This window comes from Telmatherina bonti (genome assembly GCF_933228915.1).
Source record: "Telmatherina bonti genome assembly, chromosome: 4".
Lineage (NCBI taxonomy): Eukaryota > Metazoa > Chordata > Actinopteri > Atheriniformes > Telmatherinidae > Telmatherina > Telmatherina bonti.
The window spans coordinates 41151343-41172129 of record NC_136622.1 but is presented as its reverse complement, the minus strand read 5'-3'; positions in this window follow the sequence as shown (position 1 = coordinate 41172129).

The following is a 20787-nucleotide window of genomic DNA, read 5'->3' as shown; positions in this document are numbered from 1 at the left end:
TCCCAGTTTGTCTCCGCCTCTACACCAGTACCTACTGGTCCCAGTTTGTCTCCGCCTCTACACCAGTACCCACTGGTCCCAGTTTGTCTCCGCCTCTACACCAGTACCCACTGGTCCCAGTTTGTCTCCGGCTCTACACCAGTACCCACTGGGTCCCAGTTTGTCTCCGCCTCTACACCAGTACCCACTGGTCCCAGTTTGTCTCCGGCTCTACACCAGTACCCACTGGTCCCAGTTTGTCTCCGGCTCTACACCAGTACCCACTGGTCCCAGTTTGTCTCCGCCTCTACACCAGTACCCACTGGTCCCAGTTTGTCTCCGCCTCTACACCAGTACCCACTGGTCCCAGTTTGTCTCCGGCTCTACACCAGTACCCACTGGTCCCAGTTTGTCTCCGCCTCTACACCAGTACCCACTGGTCCCAGTTTGTCTCCGGCTCTACACCAGTACCCACTGGTCCCAGTTTGTCTCCGCCTCTACACCAGTACCCACTGGTCCCAGTTTGTCTCCGCCTCTACACCAGTACCCACTGGTCCCAGTTTGTCTCCGCCTCTACACCAGTACCTCACTGGTCCCAGTTTGTCTCCGGCTCTACACCAGTACCCACTGGTCCCAGTTTGTCTCCGCCTCTACACCAGTACCCTACTGGTCCCAGTTTGTCTCCAGACTCTACACCAGTACCTACTGGTCCCAGTCTCCGCCTCTACACCAGTACCCACTGGTCCCAGTTTGCCTCCGCCTCTACACCAGTACCCACTGGTCCCAGTTTGTCTCCGGCTCTACACCAGTACCCACTGGTCCCAGTTTGTCTCCGGCTCTACACCAGTACCCACTGGTCCCAGTTTGTCTCCGGCTCTACACCAGTACCCACTGGTCCCAGTTTGTCTCCGCCTCTACACCAGTACCCACTGGTCCCAGTTTGTCTCCGCCTCTACACCAGTACCCACTGGTCCCAGTTTGCCTCCGCCTCTACACCAGTACCCACTGGTCCCAGTTTGTCTCCAGCTCTACACCAGTACCCACTGGTCCCAGTTTGCCTCCGCCTCTACACCAGTACCTACTGGTCCCAGTTTGTCTCCGCCTCTACACCAGTACCCACTGGTCCCAGTTTGTCTCCGCCTCTACACCAGTACCCACTGGTCCCAGTTTGTCTCCGCCTCTACACCAGTACCCACTGGTCCCAGTTTGTCTCCGCCTCTACACCAGTACCCACTGGTCCCAGTTTGCCTCCGCCTCTACACCAGTACCCACTGGTCCCAGTTTGTCTCCAGCTCTACACCAGTACCTACTGGTCCCAGTTTGTCTCCGCCTCTACACCAGTACCCACTGGTCCCAGTTTGCCTCCGGCTCTACACCAGTACCCACTGGTCCCAGTTTGTCTCCGGCTCTACACCAGTACCCACTGGTCCCAGTTTGTCTCCGCCTCTACACCAGTACCCACTGGTCCCAGTTTGTCTCCGCCTCTACACCAGTACCCACTGGTCCCAGTTTGTCTCCGCCTCTACACCAGTACCTACTGGTCCCAGTTTGTCTCCGGCTCTACACCAGTACCCACTGGTCCCAGTTTGTCTCCGCCTCTACACCAGTACCCACTGGTCCCAGTTTGTCTCCGCCTCTACACCAGTACCCACTGGTCCCAGTTTGTCTCCGCCTCTACACCAGTACCTACTGGTCCCAGTTTGTCTCCGCCTCTACACCAGTACCCACTGGTCCCAGTTTGTCTCCGCCTCTACACCAGTACCCACTGGTCCCAGTTTGTCTCCGGCTCTACACCAGTACCCACTGGTCCCAGTTTGTCTCCAGCTCTACACCAGTACCCACTGGTCTCAGTTTGTCTCCGGCTCTACACCAGTACCCACTGGTCCCAGTTTGTCTCCGCCTCTACACCAGTACCCACTGGTCCCAGTTTGTCTCCGCCTCTACACCAGTACCCACTGGTCCCAGTTTGTCTCCAGCTCTACACCAGTACCCACTGGTCCCAGTTTGTCTCCGGCTCTACACCAGTACCTACTGGTCCCAGTTTGTCTCCGCCTCTACCAGTACCACTGGTCCCAGTTTGTCTCCGCCTCTACACCAGTACCCACTGGTCCCAGTTTGTCTCCGCCTCTACACCAGTACCCACTGGTCCCAGTTTGTCTCCGCCTCTACACCAGTACCCACTGGTCCCAGTTTGTCTCCGCCTCTACACCAGTACCCACTGGTCCCAGTTTGTCTCCAGCTCTACACCAGTACCTACTGGTGGTCCCAGTTTGTCTCCGGCTCTACACCAGTACCCACTGGTCCGAGTTTGTCTCCAGCTCTACACCAGTACCTACTGGTCCCAGTTTGTCTCCAGCTCTACACCAGTACCCACTGGTCCCAGTTTGTCTCCGCCTCTACACCAGTACACACTGCTCCCAGTTTGTCTCCGCCTCTACACCAGTACCCACTGGTCCCAGTTTTCCTCCGCCTCTACACCAGTACCCACTGGTCCCAGTTTGTCTCCAGCTCTACACCAGTACCCACTGGTCCCAGTTTGTCTCCGCCTCTACACCAGTACCCACTGGTCCCAGTTTGTCTCCGCCTCTACACCAGTACCCACTGGTCCCAGTTTGTCTCCAGCTCTACACCAGTACACACTGGTCCCAGTTTGTCTCCGCCTCTACACCAGTACACACTGGTCCCAGTTTGTCTCCGCCTCTACACCAGTACCCACTGGTCCCAGTTTGTCTCCGCCTCTACACCAGTACCCACTGTTCCCAGTTTGTCTCCGCCTCTACACCAGTACCTACTGGTCCCAGTTTGTCTCCGCCTCTACACCAGTACCCACTGGTCCCAGTTTGTCTCCGCCTCTACACCAGTACCCACTGGTCCCAGTTTGCCTCTGCCTCTACACCAGTACCCACTGGTCCTAGTTTGTCTCCGCCTCTACACCAGTACCCACTGGTCCCAGTTTGTCTCCGCCTCTACACCAGTACCCACTGGTCCCAGTTTGTCTCCGCCTCTACACCAGTACCTACTGGTCCCAGTTTGTCTCCAGCTCTACACCAGTACCCACTGGTCCCAGTTTGTCTCCGCCTCTACACCAGTACCTACTGGTCCCAGTTTGTCTCCAGCTCTACACCAGTACCCACTGGTCCCAGTTTGTCTCCGCCTCTACACCAGTACCCACTGGTCCCAGTTTGTCTCCAGCTCTACACCAGTACCCACTGGTCCCAGTTTGTCTCCAGCTCTACACCAGTACCTACTGGTCCCAGTTTGTCTCCGCCTCTACACCAGTACCCACTGGTCCCAGTTTGTCTCCAGCTCTACACCAGTACCTACTGGTCCCAGTTTGCCTCCGCCTCTACACCAGTACCCACTGGTCCCAGTTTGTCTCCGCCTCTACACCAGTACCCACTGGTCCCAGTTTGTCTCCAGCTCTACACCAGTACCCACTGGTCCCAGTTTGTCTCCAGCTCTACACCAGTACCCACTGGTCCCAGTTTGTCTCCGCCTCTACACCAGTACCCACTGGTCACAGTTTGCCTCCGCCTCTACACCAGTACCTACTGGTCCCAGTTTGTCTGGGCCTCTACACCAGTACCCACTGGTCCCAGTTTGTCTCCGGCTCTACACCAGTACCCACTAGTCCCAGTTTGTCTCCAGCTCTACACCAGTACCCACTGGTCCCAGTTTGTCTCCGCCTCTACACCAGTACCCACTGGTCCCAGTTTGTCTCCAGCTCTACACCAGTACCCACTGGTCCCAGTTTGTCTCCGCCTCTACACCAGTACCCACTGGTCCCAGTTTGTCTCCGCCTCTACACCAGTACCCACTGGTCCCAGTTTGTCTCCGCCTCTACACCAGTACCCACTGGTCCCAGTTTGTCTCCAGCTCTACACCAGTACCCACTGGTCCCAGTTTGTCTCCAGCTCTACACCAGTACCCACTGGTCCCAGTTTGTCTCCGCCTCTACACCAGTACCCACTGGTCCCAGTTTGTCTCCGGCTCTACACCAGTACCCACTGGTCCCAGTTTGCCTCCGCCTCTACACCAGTACCCACTAGTCCCAGTTTGTCTCCGCCTCTACACCAGTACCCACTGGTCCCAGTTTGTCTCCGCCTCTACACCAGTACCCAATGGTCCCAGTTTGTCTCCGCCTCTACACCAGTACCCACTGGTCCCAGTTTGTCTCCGCCTCTACACCAGTACCCACTGGTCCCAGTTTGTCTCCAGCTCTACACCAGTACCCACTGGTCCCAGTTTGTCTCCAGCTCTACACCAGTACCCACTGGTCCCAGTTTGTCTCCGCCTCTACACCAGTACCCACTGGTCCCAGTTTGTCTCCGGCTCTACACCAGTACCCACTGGTCCCAGTTTGCCTCCGCCTCTACACCAGTACCCACTAGTCCCAGTTTGTCTCCAGCTCTACACCAGTACCCAATGGTCCCAGTTTGTCTCCGCCTCTACACCAGTACCCACTGGTCCCAGTTTGTCTCCAGCTCTACACCAGTACCCACTGGTCCCAGTTTGTCTCCGCCTCTACACCAGTACCCACTGGTCCCAGTTTGTCTCCGCCTCTACACCAGTACCCACTGGTCCCAGTTTGTCTCCAGCTCTACACCAGTACCTACTGGTCCCAGTTTGTCTCCAGCTCTACACCAGTACCCACTGGTCCCAGTTTGCCTCCGCCTCTACACCAGTACCCACTGGTCCCAGTTTGTCTCCGCCTCTACACCAGTACCCACTGGTCCCAGTTTGTCTCCAGCTCTACACCAGTACCCACTGGTCCCAGTTTGTCTCCGCCTCTACACCAGTACCCACTGGTCCCAGTTTGTCTCCAGCTCTACACCAGTACCTACTGGTCCCAGTTTGTCTCTGCCTCTACACCAGTACCCACTGGTCCCAGTTTGTCTCCGCCTCTACACCAGTACCCACTGGTCCCAGTTTGTCTCCGCCTCTACACCAGTACCCACTAGTCCCAGTTTGTCTCCAGCTCTACACCAGTACCCACTGGTCCCAGTTTGCCTCCGGCTCTACACCAGTACCCACTGGTCCCAGTTTGTCTCCGCCTCTACACCAGTACCCACTGGTCCCAGTTTGTCTCCGCCTCTACACCAGTACCTACTGGTCCCAGTTTGCCTCCGGCTCTACACCAGTACCCACTGGTCCCAGTTTGTCTCCGCCTCTACACCAGTACCCACTGGTCCCAGTTTGTCTCCGCCTCTACACCAGTACCCACTGGTCCCAGTTTGTCTCCGCCTCTACACCAGTACCTACTGGTCCCAGTTTGTCTCCGCCTCTACACCAGTACCCACTGGTCCCAGTTTGTCTCCGCCTCTACACCAGTACCCACTGGTCCCAGTTTGTCTCCGCCTCTACACCAGTACCCACTGGTCCCAGTTTGTCTCCGCCTCTACACCAGTACCTACTGGTCCCAGTTTGTCTCCAGCTCTACACCAGTACCCACTGGTCCCAGTTTGTCTCCGCCTCTACACCAGTACCCACTGGTCCCAGTTTGTCTCCGCCTCTACACCAGTACCCACTGGTCCCAGTTTGTCTCCAGCTCTACACCAGTACCTACTGGTCCCAGTTTGCCTCCGCCTCTACACCAGTACCCACTGGTCCCAGTTTGTCTCCGCCTCTACACCAGTACCCACTGGTCCCAGTTTGTCTCCAGCTCTACACCAGTACCCACTGGTCCCAGTTTGTCTCCAGCTCTACACCAGTACCCACTGGTCCCAGTTTGTCTCCGCCTCTACACCAGTACCTACTGGTCCCAGTTTGTCTCCAGCTCTACACCAGTACTTACTGGTCCCAGGTTGCCTCCGCCTCTACACCAGTACCCACTGGTCCCAGTTTGTCTCCGCCTCTACACCAGTACCCACTGGTCCCAGTTTGTCTCCGCCTCTACACCAGTACCCACTGGTCCCAGTTTGTCTCCGCCTCTACACCAGTACCTACTGGTCCCAGTTTGTCTCCGCCTCTACACCAGTACCCACTGGTCCCAGTTTGTCTCCGCCTCTACACCAGTACCTACTGGTCCCAGTTTGTGTCCGCCTCTACACCAGTACCCACTGGTCCCAGTTTGTCTCCGCCTCTACACCAGTACCTACTGGTCCCAGTTTGCCTCCGCCTCTACACCAGTACCCACTGGTCCCAGTTTGTCTCCGCCTCTACACCAGTACCTACTGGTCCCAGTTTGCCTCCGCCTCTACACCAGTACCTACTGGTCCCAGTTTGTCTCCGCCTCTACACCAGTACCCACTGGTCCCAGTTTGTCTCCGCCTCTACACCAGTACCCACTGGTCCCAGTTTGTCTCCGCCTCTACACCAGTACCCACTGGTCCCAGTTTGTCTCCGCCTCTACACCAGTACCTACTGGTCCCAGTTTGTCTCCAGCTCTACACCAGTACCCACTGGTCCCAGTTTGTCTCCGCCTCTACACCAGTACCTACTGGTCCCAGTTTGTCTCCAGCTCTACACCAGTACCCACTGGTCCCAGTTTGCCTCCGCCTCTACACCAGTACCTACTGGTCCCAGTTTGTCTCCGCCTCTACACCAGTACCCACTGGTCCCAGTTTGCCTCCGCCTCTACACCAGTACCCACTGGTCCCAGTTTGTCTCCGCCTCTACACCAGTACCCACTGGTCCCAGTTTGTCTCCGCCTCTACACCAGTACCTACTGGTCCCAGTTTGTCTCCGCCTCTACACCAGTACCTACTGGTCCCAGTTTGTCTCCGCCTCTACACCAGTACCCACTGGTCCCAGTTTGCCTCCGCCTCTACACCAGTACCCACTGGTCCCAGTTTGTCTCCGCCTCTACACCAGTACCCACTGGTCCCAGTTTGTCTCCAGCTCTACACCAGTACCTACTGGTCCCAGTTTTTCTCCGCCTCTACACCAGTACCCACTGGTCCCAGTTTGTCTCCGGCTCTACACCAGTACCCACTGGTCCCAGTTTGTCTCCAGCTCTACACCAGTACCCACTGGTCCCAGTTTGCCTCCGCCTCTACACCAGTACCCACTGGTCCCAGTTTGTCTCCGGCTCTACACCAGTACCCACTGGTCCGAGTTTGTCTCCAGCTCTACACCAGTACCTACTGGTCCCAGTTTGTCTCCAGCTCTACACCAGTACCCACTGGTCCCAGTTTGTCTCCAGCTCTACACCAGTACCCACTGGTCCCAGTTTGTCTCCAGCTCTACACCAGTACCCACTGGTCCCAGTTTGTCTCCGCCTCTACACCAGTACACACTGCTCCCAGTTTGTCTCCGCCTCTACACCAGTACCCACTGGTCCCAGTTTTCCTCCGCCTCTACACCAGTACCCACTGGTCCCAGTTTGTCTCCAGCTCTACACCAGTACCCACTGGTCCCAGTTTGTCTCCGCCTCTACACCAGTACCCACTGGTCCCAGTTTGTCTCCGCCTCTACACCAGTACCCACTGGTCCCAGTTTGTCTCCAGCTCTACACCAGTACACACTGGTCCCAGTTTGTCTCCGCCTCTACACCAGTACACACTGGTCCCAGTTTGTCTCCGCCTCTACACCAGTACCCACTGGTCCCAGTTTGTCTCCGCCTCTACACCAGTACCCACTGTTCCCAGTTTGTCTCCGCCTCTACACCAGTACCTACTGGTCCCAGTTTGTCTCCGCCTCTACACCAGTACCCACTGGTCCCAGTTTGTCTCCGCCTCTACACCAGTACCCACTGGTCCCAGTTTGCCTCTGCCTCTACACCAGTACCCACTGTTCCCAGTTTGTCTCCGCCTCTACACCAGTACCTACTGGTCCCAGTTTGTCTCCGCCTCTACACCAGTACCCACTGGTCCCAGTTTGTCTCCGCCTCTACACCAGTACCCACTGGTCCCAGTTTGTCTCCGCCTCTACACCAGTACCTACTGGTCCCAGTTTGTCTCCAGCTCTACACCAGTACCCACTGGTCCCAGTTTGTCTCCGCCTCTACACCAGTACCTACTGGTCCCAGTTTGTCTCCAGCTCTACACCAGTACCCACTGGTCCCAGTTTGTCTCCGCCTCTACACCAGTACCCACTGGTCCCAGTTTGTCTCCAGCTCTACACCAGTACCCACTGGTCCCAGTTTGTCTCCAGCTCTACACCAGTACCTACTGGTCCCAGTTTGTCTCCGCCTCTACACCAGTACCCACTGGTCCCAGTTTGTCTCCAGCTCTACACCAGTACCTACTGGTCCCAGTTTGCCTCCGCCTCTACACCAGTACCCACTGGTCCCAGTTTGTCTCCGCCTCTACACCAGTACCCACTGGTCCCAGTTTGTCTCCAGCTCTACACCAGTACCCACTGGTCCCAGTTTGTCTCCAGCTCTACACCAGTACCCACTGGTCCCAGTTTGTCTCCGCCTCTACACCAGTACCCACTGGTCACAGTTTGCCTCCGCCTCTACACCAGTACCTACTGGTCCCAGTTTGTCTGGGCCTCTACACCAGTACCTACTGGTCCCAGTTTGTCTCCGCCTCTACACCAGTACCCACTGGTCCCAGTTTGTCTCCGCCTCTACACCAGTACCTACTGGTCCCAGTTTGCCTCCGCCTCTACACCAGTACCCACTGGTCCCAGTTTGTCTCCGCCTCTACACCAGTACCTACTGGTCCCAGTTTGCCTCCGCCTCTACACCAGTACCTACTGGTCCCAGTTTGTCTCCAGCTCTACACCAGTACTTACTGGTCCCAGTTTGTCTCCGCCTCTACACCAGTACCTACTGGTCCCAGTTTGTCTCCGCCTCTACACCAGTACCCACTGGTCCCAGTTTGTCTCCGCCTCTACACCAGTACCCACTGGTCCCAGTTTGTCTCCGCCTCTACACCAGTACCCACTGGTCCCAGTTTGTCTCCGCCTCTACACCAGTACCCACTGGTCCCAGTTTGTCTCCGCCTCTACACCAGTACCCACTGGTCCCAGTTTGTCTCCAGCTCTACACCAGTACCCACTGGTCCCAGTTTGTCTCCAGCTCTACACCAGTACCCACTGGTCCCAGTTTGTCTCCGCCTCTACACCAGTACCCACTGGTCCCAGTTTGCCTCCGGCTCTACACCAGTACCCACTGGTCCAAGTTTGTCTCCGCCTCTACACCAGTACCCACTGGTCCCAGTTTGTCTCCAGCTCTACACCAGTACCCATTGGTCCCAGTTTGTCTCCGCCTCTGCACCAGTACCCACTGGTCCCAGTTTGCCTCCGCCTCTACACCAGTACCTACTGGTCCCAGTTTGTCTCCGCCTCTACACCAGTACCCACTGGTCCCAGTTTGTCTCCAGCTCTACACCAGTACCTACTGGTCCCAGTTTGTCTCCAGCTCTACACCAGTACCCACTGGTCCCAGTTTGTCTCCGCCTCTACACCAGTACCCACTGGTCCCAGTTTGCCTCCGCCTCTACACCAGTACCCACTGGTCCCAGTTTGTCTCCAGCTCTACACCAGTACCTACTGGTCCCAGTTTGTCTCCGCCTCTACACCAGTACCCACTGGTCCCAGTTTGTCTCCGCCTCTACACCAGTACCCACTGGTCCCAGTTTGCCTCCGCCTCTACACCAGTACCCACTGGTCCCAGTTTGTCTCCGCCTCTACACCAGTACCCACTGGTCCCAGTTTGCCTCCGGCTCTACACCAGTACCCACTGGTCCCAGTTTGCCTCCGCCTCTACACCAGTACCCACTGGTCCCAGTTTGTCTCCGCCTCTACACCAGTACCCACTGGTCCCAGTTTGTCTCCAGCTCTACACCAGTACCCACTGGTCCCAGTTTGTCTCCGCCTCTACACCAGTACCCACTGGTCCCAGTTTGTCTCCAGCTCTACACCAGTACCTACTGGTCCCAGTTTGTCTCCGCCTCTACACCAGTACCCACTGGTCCCAGTTTGTCTCCGCCTCTACACCAGTACCCACTGGTCCCAGTTTGTCTCCGCCTCTACACCAGTACCCACTAGTCCCAGTTTGTCTCCAGCTCTACACCAGTACCCACTGGTCCCAGTTTGCCTCCGGCTCTACACCAGTACCCACTGGTCCCAGTTTGTCTCCGCCTCTACACCAGTACCCACTGGTCCCAGTTTGTCTCCGCCTCTACACCAGTACCTACTGGTCCCAGTTTGCCTCCGGCTCTACACCAGTACCCACTGGTCCCAGTTTGTCTCCGCCTCTACACCAGTACCCACTGGTCCCAGTTTGTCTCCGCCTCTACACCAGTACCCACTGGTCCCAGTTTGTCTCCGCCTCTACACCAGTACCTACTGGTCCCAGTTTGTCTCCGCCTCTACACCAGTACCCACTGGTCCCAGTTTGTCTCCGCCTCTACACCAGTACCCACTGGTCCCAGTTTGTCTCCGCCTCTACACCAGTACCCACTGGTCCCAGTTTGTCTCCGCCTCTACACCAGTACCTACTGGTCCCAGTTTGTCTCCAGCTCTACACCAGTACCCACTGGTCCCAGTTTGTCTCCGCCTCTACACCAGTACCCACTGGTCCCAGTTTGTCTCCGCCTCTACACCAGTACCCACTGGTCCCAGTTTGTCTCCAGCTCTACACCAGTACCTACTGGTCCCAGTTTGCCTCCGCCTCTACACCAGTACCCACTGGTCCCAGTTTGTCTCCGCCTCTACACCAGTACCCACTGGTCCCAGTTTGTCTCCAGCTCTACACCAGTACCCACTGGTCCCAGTTTGTCTCCAGCTCTACACCAGTACCCACTGGTCTCAGTTTGCCTCCGCCTCTACACCAGTACCTACTGGTCCCAGTTTGTCTCCAGCTCTACACCAGTACTTACTGGTCCCAGGTTGCCTCCGCCTCTACACCAGTACCCACTGGTCCCAGTTTGTCTCCGCCTCTACACCAGTACCCACTGGTCCCAGTTTGTCTCCGCCTCTACACCAGTACCCACTGGTCCCAGTTTGTCTCCGCCTCTACACCAGTACCTACTGGTCCCAGTTTGTCTCCGCCTCTACACCAGTACCCACTGGTCCCAGTTTGTCTCCGCCTCTACACCAGTACCTACTGGTCCCAGTTTGTCTCCGCCTCTACACCAGTACCCACTGGTCCCAGTTTGTCTCCGCCTCTACACCAGTACCTACTGGTCCCAGTTTGCCTCCGCCTCTACACCAGTACCCACTGGTCCCAGTTTGTCTCCGCCTCTACACCAGTACCTACTGGTCCCAGTTTGCCTCCGCCTCTACACCAGTACCCACTGGTCCCAGTTTGTCTCCGCCTCTACACCAGTACCCACTGGTCCCAGTTTGTCTCCGCCTCTACACCAGTACCTACTGGTCCCAGTTTGTCTCCAGCTCTACACCAGTACCCACTGGTCCCAGTTTGTCTCCGCCTCTACACCAGTACCTACTGATCCCAGTTTGTCTCCAGCTCTACACCAGTACCCACTGGTCCCAGTTTGCCTCCGCCTCTACACCAGTACCTACTGGTCCCAGTTTGTCTCCGCCTCTACACCAGTACCCACTGGTCCCAGTTTGCCTCCGCCTCTACACCAGTACCCACTGGTCCCAGTTTGTCTCCGCCTCTACACCAGTACCCACTGGTCCCAGTTTGTCTCCGCCTCTACACCAGTACCTACTGGTCCCAGTTTGTCTCCGCCTCTACACCAGTACCTACTGGTCCCAGTTTGTCTCCGCCTCTACACCAGTACCCACTGGTCCCAGTTTGCCTCCGCCTCTACACCAGTACCCACTGGTCCCAGTTTGTCTCCGCCTCTACACCAGTACCCACTGGTCCCAGTTTGCCTCCGCCTCTACACCAGTACCTACTGGTCCCAGTTTGTCTCCGCCTCTACACCAGTACCCACTGGTCCCAGTTTGTCTCCAGCTCTACACCAGTACCTACTGGTCCCAGTTTGTCTCCAGCTCTACACCAGTACCCACTGGTCCCAGTTTGTCTCCGCCTCTACACCAGTACCCACTGGTCCCAGTTTGCCTCCGCCTCTACACCAGTACCCACTGGTCCCAGTTTGTCTCCAGCTCTACACCAGTACCTACTGGTCCCAGTTTGTCTCCGCCTCTACACCAGTACCCACTGGTCCCAGTTTGTCTCCGCCTCTACACCAGTACCCACTGGTCCCAGTTTGCCTCCGCCTCTACACCAGTACCCACTGGTCCCAGTTTGTCTCCGCCTCTACACCAGTACCCACTGGTCCCAGCTTGCCTCCGGCTCTACACCAGTACCCACTGGTCCCAGTTTGCCTCCGCCTCTACACCAGTACCCACTGGTCCCAGTTTGCCTCCGCCTCTACACCAGTACCTACTGGTCCCAGTTTGTCTCCGCCTCTACACCAGTACCCACTGGTCCCAGTTTGTCTCCGCCTCTACACCAGTACCCACTGGTCCCAGTTTGCCTCCGCCTCTACACCAGTACCCACAGGTCCCAGTTTGTCTCCAGCTCTACACCAGTACCCACTGGTCCCAGTTTGTCTCCGCCTCTACACCAGTACCCACTGGTCCCAGTTTGCCTCCGCCTCTACACCAGTACCCACTGGTCCCAGTTTGCCTCCGGCTCTACACCAGTACCCACTGGTCCCAGTTTGTCTCTGCCTCTACACCAGTACCCACTGGTCCCAGTTTGTCTCCAGCTCTACACCAGTACCCACTGGTCCCAGTTTGTCTCCGCCTCTACACCAGTACCCACTGGTCCCAGTTTGTCTCCGCCTCTACACCAGTACCCACTGGTCCCAGTTTGCCTCCGCCTCTACACCAGTACCCACTGGTCCCAGTTTGTCTCCGCCTCTACACCAGTACCTACTGGTCCCAGTTAGTCTCCGCCTCTACACCAGTACCTACTGGTCCCAGTTTGTCTCCAGCTCTACACCAGTACCCACTGGTCCCAGTTTGTCTCCGCCTCTACACCAGTACCCACTGGTCCCAGTTTGTCTCCGCCTCTACACCAGTACCTACTGGTCCCAGTTTGTCTCCGCCTCTACACCAGTACCTACTGGTCCCAGTTTGTCTCCAGCTCTACACCAGGACCTACTGGTCCCAGTTTGTCTCCGCCTCTACACCAGTACCCACTGGTCCCAGTTTGTCTCCAGCTCTACACCAGTACCCACTGGTCCCAGTTTGTCTCCGCCTCTACACCAGTACCTACTGGTCCCAGTTTGTCTCCGGCTCTACACCAGTACCTACTGGTCCCAGTTTGTCTCCGCCTCTACACCAGTACCTACTGGTCCCAGTTTGTCTCCGCCTCTACACCAGTACCCACTGGTCCCAGTTTGTCTCCGCCTCTACACCAGTACCCACTGGTCCCAGTTTGTCTCCGGCTCTACAGCAGTACCTACTGGTCCCAGTTTGCCTCCCCCTCTACACCAGTACCTACTGGTCCCAGTTTGTCTCCGCCTCTACACCAGTACCCACTGGTCCCAGTTTGCCTCCGGCTCTACACCAGTACCCACTGGTCCCAGTTTGCCTCCGCCTCTACACCAGTACCCACTGGTCCCAGTTAGCCTCCGCCTCTACACCAGTACCCACTGGTCCCAGTTTGCCTCCGGCTCTACACCAGTACCCACTGGTCCCAGTTTGCCTCCGCCTCTACACCAGTACCCACTGGTCCCAGTTTGTCTCCGCCTCTACACCAGTACCCACTGGTCCCAGTTTGTCTCCGCCTCTACACCAGTACCCACTGGTCCCAGTTTGCCTCCGGCTCTACACCAGCACCCACTGGTCCCAGTTTGCCTCCGGCTCTACACCAGTACCCACTGGTCCCAGTTTGTCTCCGCCTCTACACCAGTACCCACTGGTCCCAGTTTGCCTCCGGCTCTACACCAGTACCCACTGGTCCCAGTTTGCCTACGGCTCTACACCAGTACCTACTGGTCCCAGTTTGCCTCCGGCTCTACACCAGTACCTACTGGTCCCAGTTTGCCTCCGGCTCTACACCAGTACCCACTGGTCCCAGTTTGTCTCCGCCTCTACACCAGTACCCACTGGTCCCAGTTTGTCTCCGCCTCTACACCAGTACCCACTGGTCCCAGTTTGTCTCCAGCTCTACACCAGTACCCACTGGTCCCAGTTTGTCTCCGCCTCTACACCAGTACCCACTGGTCCCAGTTTGTCTCCGCCTCTACACCAGTACCCACTGGTCCCAGTTTGTCTCCGCCTCTACACCAGTACCCACTGGTCCCAGTTTGTCTCCGGCTCTACACCAGTACCCACTGGTCCCAGTTTGTCTCCGCCTCTACACCAGTACCCACTGGTCCCAGTTTGTCTCCGCCTCTACACCAGTACCCACTGGTCCCAGTTTGTCTCCAGCTCTACACCAGTACCCACTGGTCCCAGTTTGTCTCCAGCTCTACACCAGTACCCACTGGTCCCAGTTTGTCTCCAGCTCTACACCAGTACCCACTGGTCCCAGTTTGTCTCCGCCTCTACACCAGTACCCACTGGTCCCAGTTTGTCTCCAGCTCTACACCAGTACCCACTGGTCCCAGTTTGTCTCCGCCTCTACACCAGTACCCACTGGTCCCAGTTTGTCTCCGCCTCTACACCAGTACCCACTGGTCCCAGTTTGTCTCTGCCTCTACACCAGTACCCACTGGTCCCAGTTTGTCTCCGCCTCTACACCAGTACCCACTGGTCCCAGTTTGTCTCCGCCTCTACACCAGTACCCACTGGTCCCAGTTTGTCTCCGCCTCTACACCAGTACCCACTGGTCCCAGTTTGCCTCCGCCTCTACACCAGTACCTACTGGTCCCAGTTTGTCTCCGCCTCTACACGAGTACCCACTGGTCCCAGTTTGTCTCCGCCTCTACACCAGTACCCACTGGTCCCAGTTTGTCTCCGCCTCTACACCAGTACCCACTGGTCCCAGTTTTTCTCCGCCTCTACACCAGTACCAACTGGTCCCAGTTTGTCTCCGCCTCTACACCAGTACCCACTGGTCCCAGTTTGTCTCCGCCTCTACACCAGTACCCACTGGTCCCAGTTTTTCTCCGCCTCTACACCAGTACCAACTGGTCCCAGTTTGTCTCCAGCTCTACACCAGTACCCACTGGTCCCAGTTTGTCTCCGCCTCTACACCAGTACCCACTGGTCCCAGTTTGTCTCCAGCTCTACACCAGTACCCACTGGTCCCAGTTTGCCTCCGGCTCTACACCAGTACCCACTGGTCCCAGTTTGTCTCCGCCTCTACACCAGTACCCACTGGTCCCAGTTTGTCTCCGCCTCTACACCAGTACCCACTGGTCCCAGTTTGTCTCTGCCTCTACACCAGTACCCACTGGTCCCAGTTTGTCTCCGCCTCTACACCAGTACCCACTGGTCCCAGTTTGTCTCCGCCTCTACACCAGTACCCACTGGTCCCAGTTTGTCTCCGCCTCTACACCAGTACCCACTGGTCCCAGTTTGCCTCCGCCTCTACACCAGTACCTACTGTTCCCAGTTTGTCTCCGCCTCTACACGAGTACCCACTGGTCCCAGTTTGTCTCCGCCTCTACACCAGTACCCACTGGTCCCAGTTTGTCTCCGCCTCTACACCAGTACCCACTGGTCCCAGTTTTTCTCCGCCTCTACACCAGTACCAACTGGTCCCAGTTTGTCTCCGCCTCTACACCAGTACCCACTGGTCCCAGTTTGTCTCCGCCTCTACACCAGTACCCACTGGTCCCAGTTTTTCTCCGCCTCTACACCAGTACCAACTGGTCCCAGTTTGTCTCCAGCTCTACACCAGTACCCACTGGTCCCAGTTTGTCTCCGCCTCCACACCAGTACCCACTGGTCCCAGTTTGTCTCCAGCTCTACACCAGTACCTACTGGTCCCAGTTTGCCTCCGGCTCTACACCAGTACCCACTGGTCCCAGGTTGTCTCCAGCTCTACACCAGTACCCACTGGTCCCAGTTTGTCTCCGCCTCTACACCAGTACCCACTGGTCCCAGTTTGCCTCCGCCTCTACACCAGTACCCACTGGTCCCAGTTTGCCTCCGCCTCTACACCAGTACCCACTGGTCCCAGTTTGTCTCCGCTTCTACACCAGTACCCACTGGTCCCAGTTTGCCTCCGCCTCTACACCAGTACCCACTGGTCCCAGTTTGTCTCCGCCTCTACACCAGTACCCACTGGTCCCAGTTTGTCTCCAGCTCTACACCAGTACCTACTGGTCCCAGTTTGTCTCCGCCTCTACACCAGTACCACTGGTCCCAGTTTGTCTCCGCCTCTACACCAGTACCCACTGGTCCCAGTTTGCCTCCGCCTCTACACCAGTACCTACTGTTCCCAGTTTGTCTCCGCCTCTACACGAGTACCCACTGGTCCCAGTTTGTCTCCGCCTCTACACCAGTACCCACTGGTCCCAGTTTGTCTCCGCCTCTACACCAGTACCCACTGGTCCCAGTTTTTCTCCGCCTCTACACCAGTACCAACTGGTCCCAGTTTGTCTCCGCCTCTACACCAGTACCCACTGGTCCCAGTTTGTCTCCGCCTCTACACCAGTACCCACTGGTCCCAGTTTTTCTCCGCCTCTACACCAGTACCAACTGGTCCCAGTTTGTCTCCAGCTCTACACCAGTACCCACTGGTCCCAGTTTGTCTCCGCCTCTACACCAGTACCCACTGGTCCCAGTTTGTCTCCGCCTCTACACCAGTACCCACTGGTCCCACTTTGTCTCCGCCTCTACACCAGTACCCACTGGTCCCAGTTTGTCTCCAGATCTACACCAGTGCCTACTGGTCCCAGTTTGTCTCCGCCTCTACACCAGTACCCACTGGTCCCAGTTTGTCTCCGCCTCTACACCAGTACCCACTGGTCCCACTTTGTCTCCGCCTCTACACCAGTACCCACTGGTCCCAGTTTGTCTCCAGATCTACACCAGTGCCTACTGGTCCCAGTTTGTCTCCGCCTCTACACCAGTACCCACTGGTCCCAGTTTGTCTCCGCCTCTACACCAGTACCCACTGGTCCCAGTTTGTCTCCGCCTCTACACCAGTACCTACTGGTCCCAGTTTGTCTCCGCCTCTACACCAGTACCCACTGGTCCCAGTTTGTCTCCGCCTCTACACCAGTACCCACTGGTCCCAGTTTGTCTCCGCCTCTACACCAGTACCCACTGGTCCCAGTTTGTCTCCGCCTCTACACCAGTACCCAATGGTCCCAGTTTGCCTCCGCCTCTACACCAGTACCCACTGGTCCCAGTTTGCCTCCGCCTCTACACCAGTACCCACTGGTCCCAGTTTGTCTCCGCCTCTACACCAGTACCCACTGGTCCCAGTTTGTCTCCAGCTCTACACCAGTACCCACTGGTCCCAGTTTGTCTCCGGCTCTACACCAGTACCCACTGGTCCCAGTTTGTCTCCGGCTCTACACCAGTACCCACTGGTCCCAGTTTGTCTCCAGCTCTACACCAGTACCCACTGGTCCCAGTTTGTCTCCGCCTCTAAACCAGTACCCACTGGTCCCAGTTTGTCTCCAGCTCTACACCAGTACCCACTGGTCCCAGTTTGTCTCCAGCTCTACACCAGTACCCACTGGTCCCAGTTTGCCTCCGCCTCTACACCAGTACCCACTGGTCCCAGTTTGTCTCCGCCTCTACACCAGTACCCACTGGTCCCAGTTTGTCTCCGCCTCTACACCAGTACCCACTGGCCCCAGTTTGCCTCCGCCTCTACACCAGTACCCACTGGTCCCAGTTTGTCTCCAGCTCTACACCAGTACCCACTGGTCCCAGTTTGTCTCCAGCTCTACACCAGTACCCACTGGTCCCAGTTTGCCTCCGGCTCTACACCAGTACCCACTGGTCCCAGTTTGCCTCCGCCTCTACACCAGTACCCACTGGTCCCAGTTTGCCTCCAGCTCTACACCAGTACCCACTGGTCCCAGTTTGCCTCCGCCTCTACACCAGTACCCACTGGTCCCAGTTTGCCTCCGCCTCTACACCAGTACCTACTGGTCCCAGTTTGCCTCCGCCTCTACACCAGTACCCACTGGTCCCAGTTTGTCTCCGCCTCTACACCAGTACCCACTGGTCCCAGTTTGTCTCCGCCTCTACACCAGTACCCACTGGTCCCAGTTTGTCTCCGCCTCTACACCAGTACCCACTGGTCCCAGTTTGTCTCCAGCTCTACACCAGTACCCACTGGTCCCAGTTTGTCTCCAGCTCTACACCAGTACCCACTGGTCCCAGTTTGTCTCCGCCTCTACACCAGTACCCACTGGTCCCAGTTTGTCTCCAGCTCTACACCAGTACCTACTGGTCCCAGTTTGCCTCCGCCTCTACACCAGTACCTACTGGTCCCAGTTTGTCTCCGCCTCTACACCAGTACCTACTGGTCCCAGTTTGCCTCCGCCTCTACACCAGAACCCACTGGTCCCAGTTTGTCTCCGCCTCTACACCAGTACCCACTGGTCCCAGTTTGTCTCCGCCTCTACACCAGTACCCACTGGTCCCAGTTTGCCTCCGCCTCTACACCAGAACCCACTGGTCCCAGTTTGTCTCCGCCTCTACACCAGTACCCACTGGTCCCAGTTTGCCTCCGCCTCTACACCAGTACCTACTGGTCCCAGTTTGCCTCCGCCTCTACACCAGAACCCACTGGTCCCAGTTTGTCTCCGCCTCTACACCAGTACCCACTGGTCCCAGTTTGTCTCCGCCTCTACACCAGTACCTACTGGTCCCAGTTTGCCTCCGCCTCTACACCAGAACCCACTGGTCCCAGTTTGTCTCCGGCTCTACACCAGTACCCACTGGTCCCAGTTTGCCTCCGGCTCTACACCAGTACCCACTGGTCCCAGTTTGTCTCCGCCTCTACACCAGTACCCACTGGTCCCAGTTTGCCTCCGCCTCTACACCAGTACCCACTGGTCCCAGTTTGCTTCCGGCTCTACACCAGTACCTACTGGTCCCAGTTTGCCTCCGGCTCTACACCAGTACCTACTGGTCCCAGTTTGCCTCCGCCTCTACACCAGTACCTACTGGTCCCAGTTTGTCTCCGCCTCTACACCAGTACCCACTGGTCCCAGTTTGTCTCCGCCTCTACACCAGTACCCACTGGTCCCAGTTTGTCTCCGCCTCTACACCAGTACCTACTGGTCCCAGTTTGCCTCCGCCTCTACACCAGTACCCACTGGTCCCAGTTTGTCTCCGCCTCTACACCAGTACCCACTGGTCCCAGTTTGTCTCCGCCTCTACACCAGTACCCACTGGTCCCAGTTTGCCTCCGCCTCTACACCAGTAACTACTGGTCCCAGTTTGTCTCCGCCTCTACACCAGTACCCACTGGTCCCAGTTTGTCTCCAGCTCTACACCAGTACCCACTGGTCCCAGTTTGTCTCCGCCTCTACACCAGTACCCACTGGTCCCAGTTTGCCTCCGCCTCTACACCAGTACCCACTGGTCCCAGTTTGCCTCCGGCTCTACACCAGTACCCACTGGTCCCAGTTTGTCTCCGCCTCTACACCAGTACCCACTGGTCCCAGTTTGCCTCCGCCTCTACACCAGTACCTACTGGTCCCAGTTTGCCTCCGCCTCTACACCAGTACCTACTGGTCCCAGTTTGCCTCCGGCTCTACACCAGTACCCACTGGTCCCAGTTTGTCTCCGCCTCTACACCAGTACCCACTGGTCCCAGTTTGTCTCCGCCTCTACACCAGTACCCATTGGTCCCAGTTTGCCTCCGCCTCTACACCAGTACCCACTGGTCCCAGTTTGTCTCCAGCTCTACACCAGTACCCACTGGTCCCAGTTTGCCTCCGCCTCTACACCAGTACCCACTGGTCCCAGTTTGCCTCCGCCTCTACACCAGTACCTACTGGTCCCAGTTTGCCTCCGCCTCTACACCAGTACCCACTGGTCCCAGTTTGTCTCCGCCTCTACACCAGTACCCACTGGTCCCAGTTTGTCTCCGCCTCTACACCAGTACCCACTGGTCCCAGTTTGTCTCCGCCTCTACACCAGTACCCACTGGTCCCAGTTTGTCTCCAGCTCTACACCAGTACCCACTGGTCCCAGTTTGTCTCCAGCTCTACACCAGTACCCACTGGTCCCAGTTTGTCTCCGCCTCTACACCAGTACCCACTGGTCCCAGTTTGTCTCCAGCTCTACACCAGTACCTACTGGTCCCAGTTTGCCTCCGCCTCTACACCAGTACCTACTGGTCCCAGTTTGTCTCCGCCTCTACACCAGTACCCACTGGTCCCAGTTTGTCTCCAGCTCTACACCAGTACCCACTGCTCCCAGTTTGTCTCCAGCTCTACACCAGTACCCACTGGTCCCAGTTTGTCTCCGCCTCTACACCAGTACCTACTGGTCCCAGTTTGTCTCCAGCTCTACACCAGTACCCACTGGTCCCAGTTTGTCTCCAGCTCTACACCAGTACCCACTGGTCCCAGTTTGTCTCCAGCTCTACACCAGTACCCACTGGTCCCAGTTTGTCTCCAGCTCTACACCAGTACCCACTGGTCCCAGTTTGCCTCCGCCTCTACACCAGTACCCACTGGTCCCAGTTTGCCTCCGGCTCTACACCAGTACCCACTGGTCCCAGTTTGTCTCCGCCTCTACACCAGTACCCACTGGTCCCAGTTTGCCTCCGGCTCTACACCAGTACCCACTGGTCCCAGTTTGCCTCCGGCTCTACACCAGTACCCACTGGTCCCAGTTTGTCTCCGCCTCTACACCAGTACCCACTGGTCCCAGTTTGTCTCCGGCTCTACACCAGTACCCACTGGTCCCAGTTTGTCTCCGCCTCTACACCAGTACCCACTGGTCCCAGTTTGTCTCCGCCTCTACACCAGTACCCACTGGTCCCACTTTGTCTCCGCCTCTACACCAGTACCCACTGGTCCCAGTTTGTCTCCAGATCTACACCAGTGCCTACTGGTC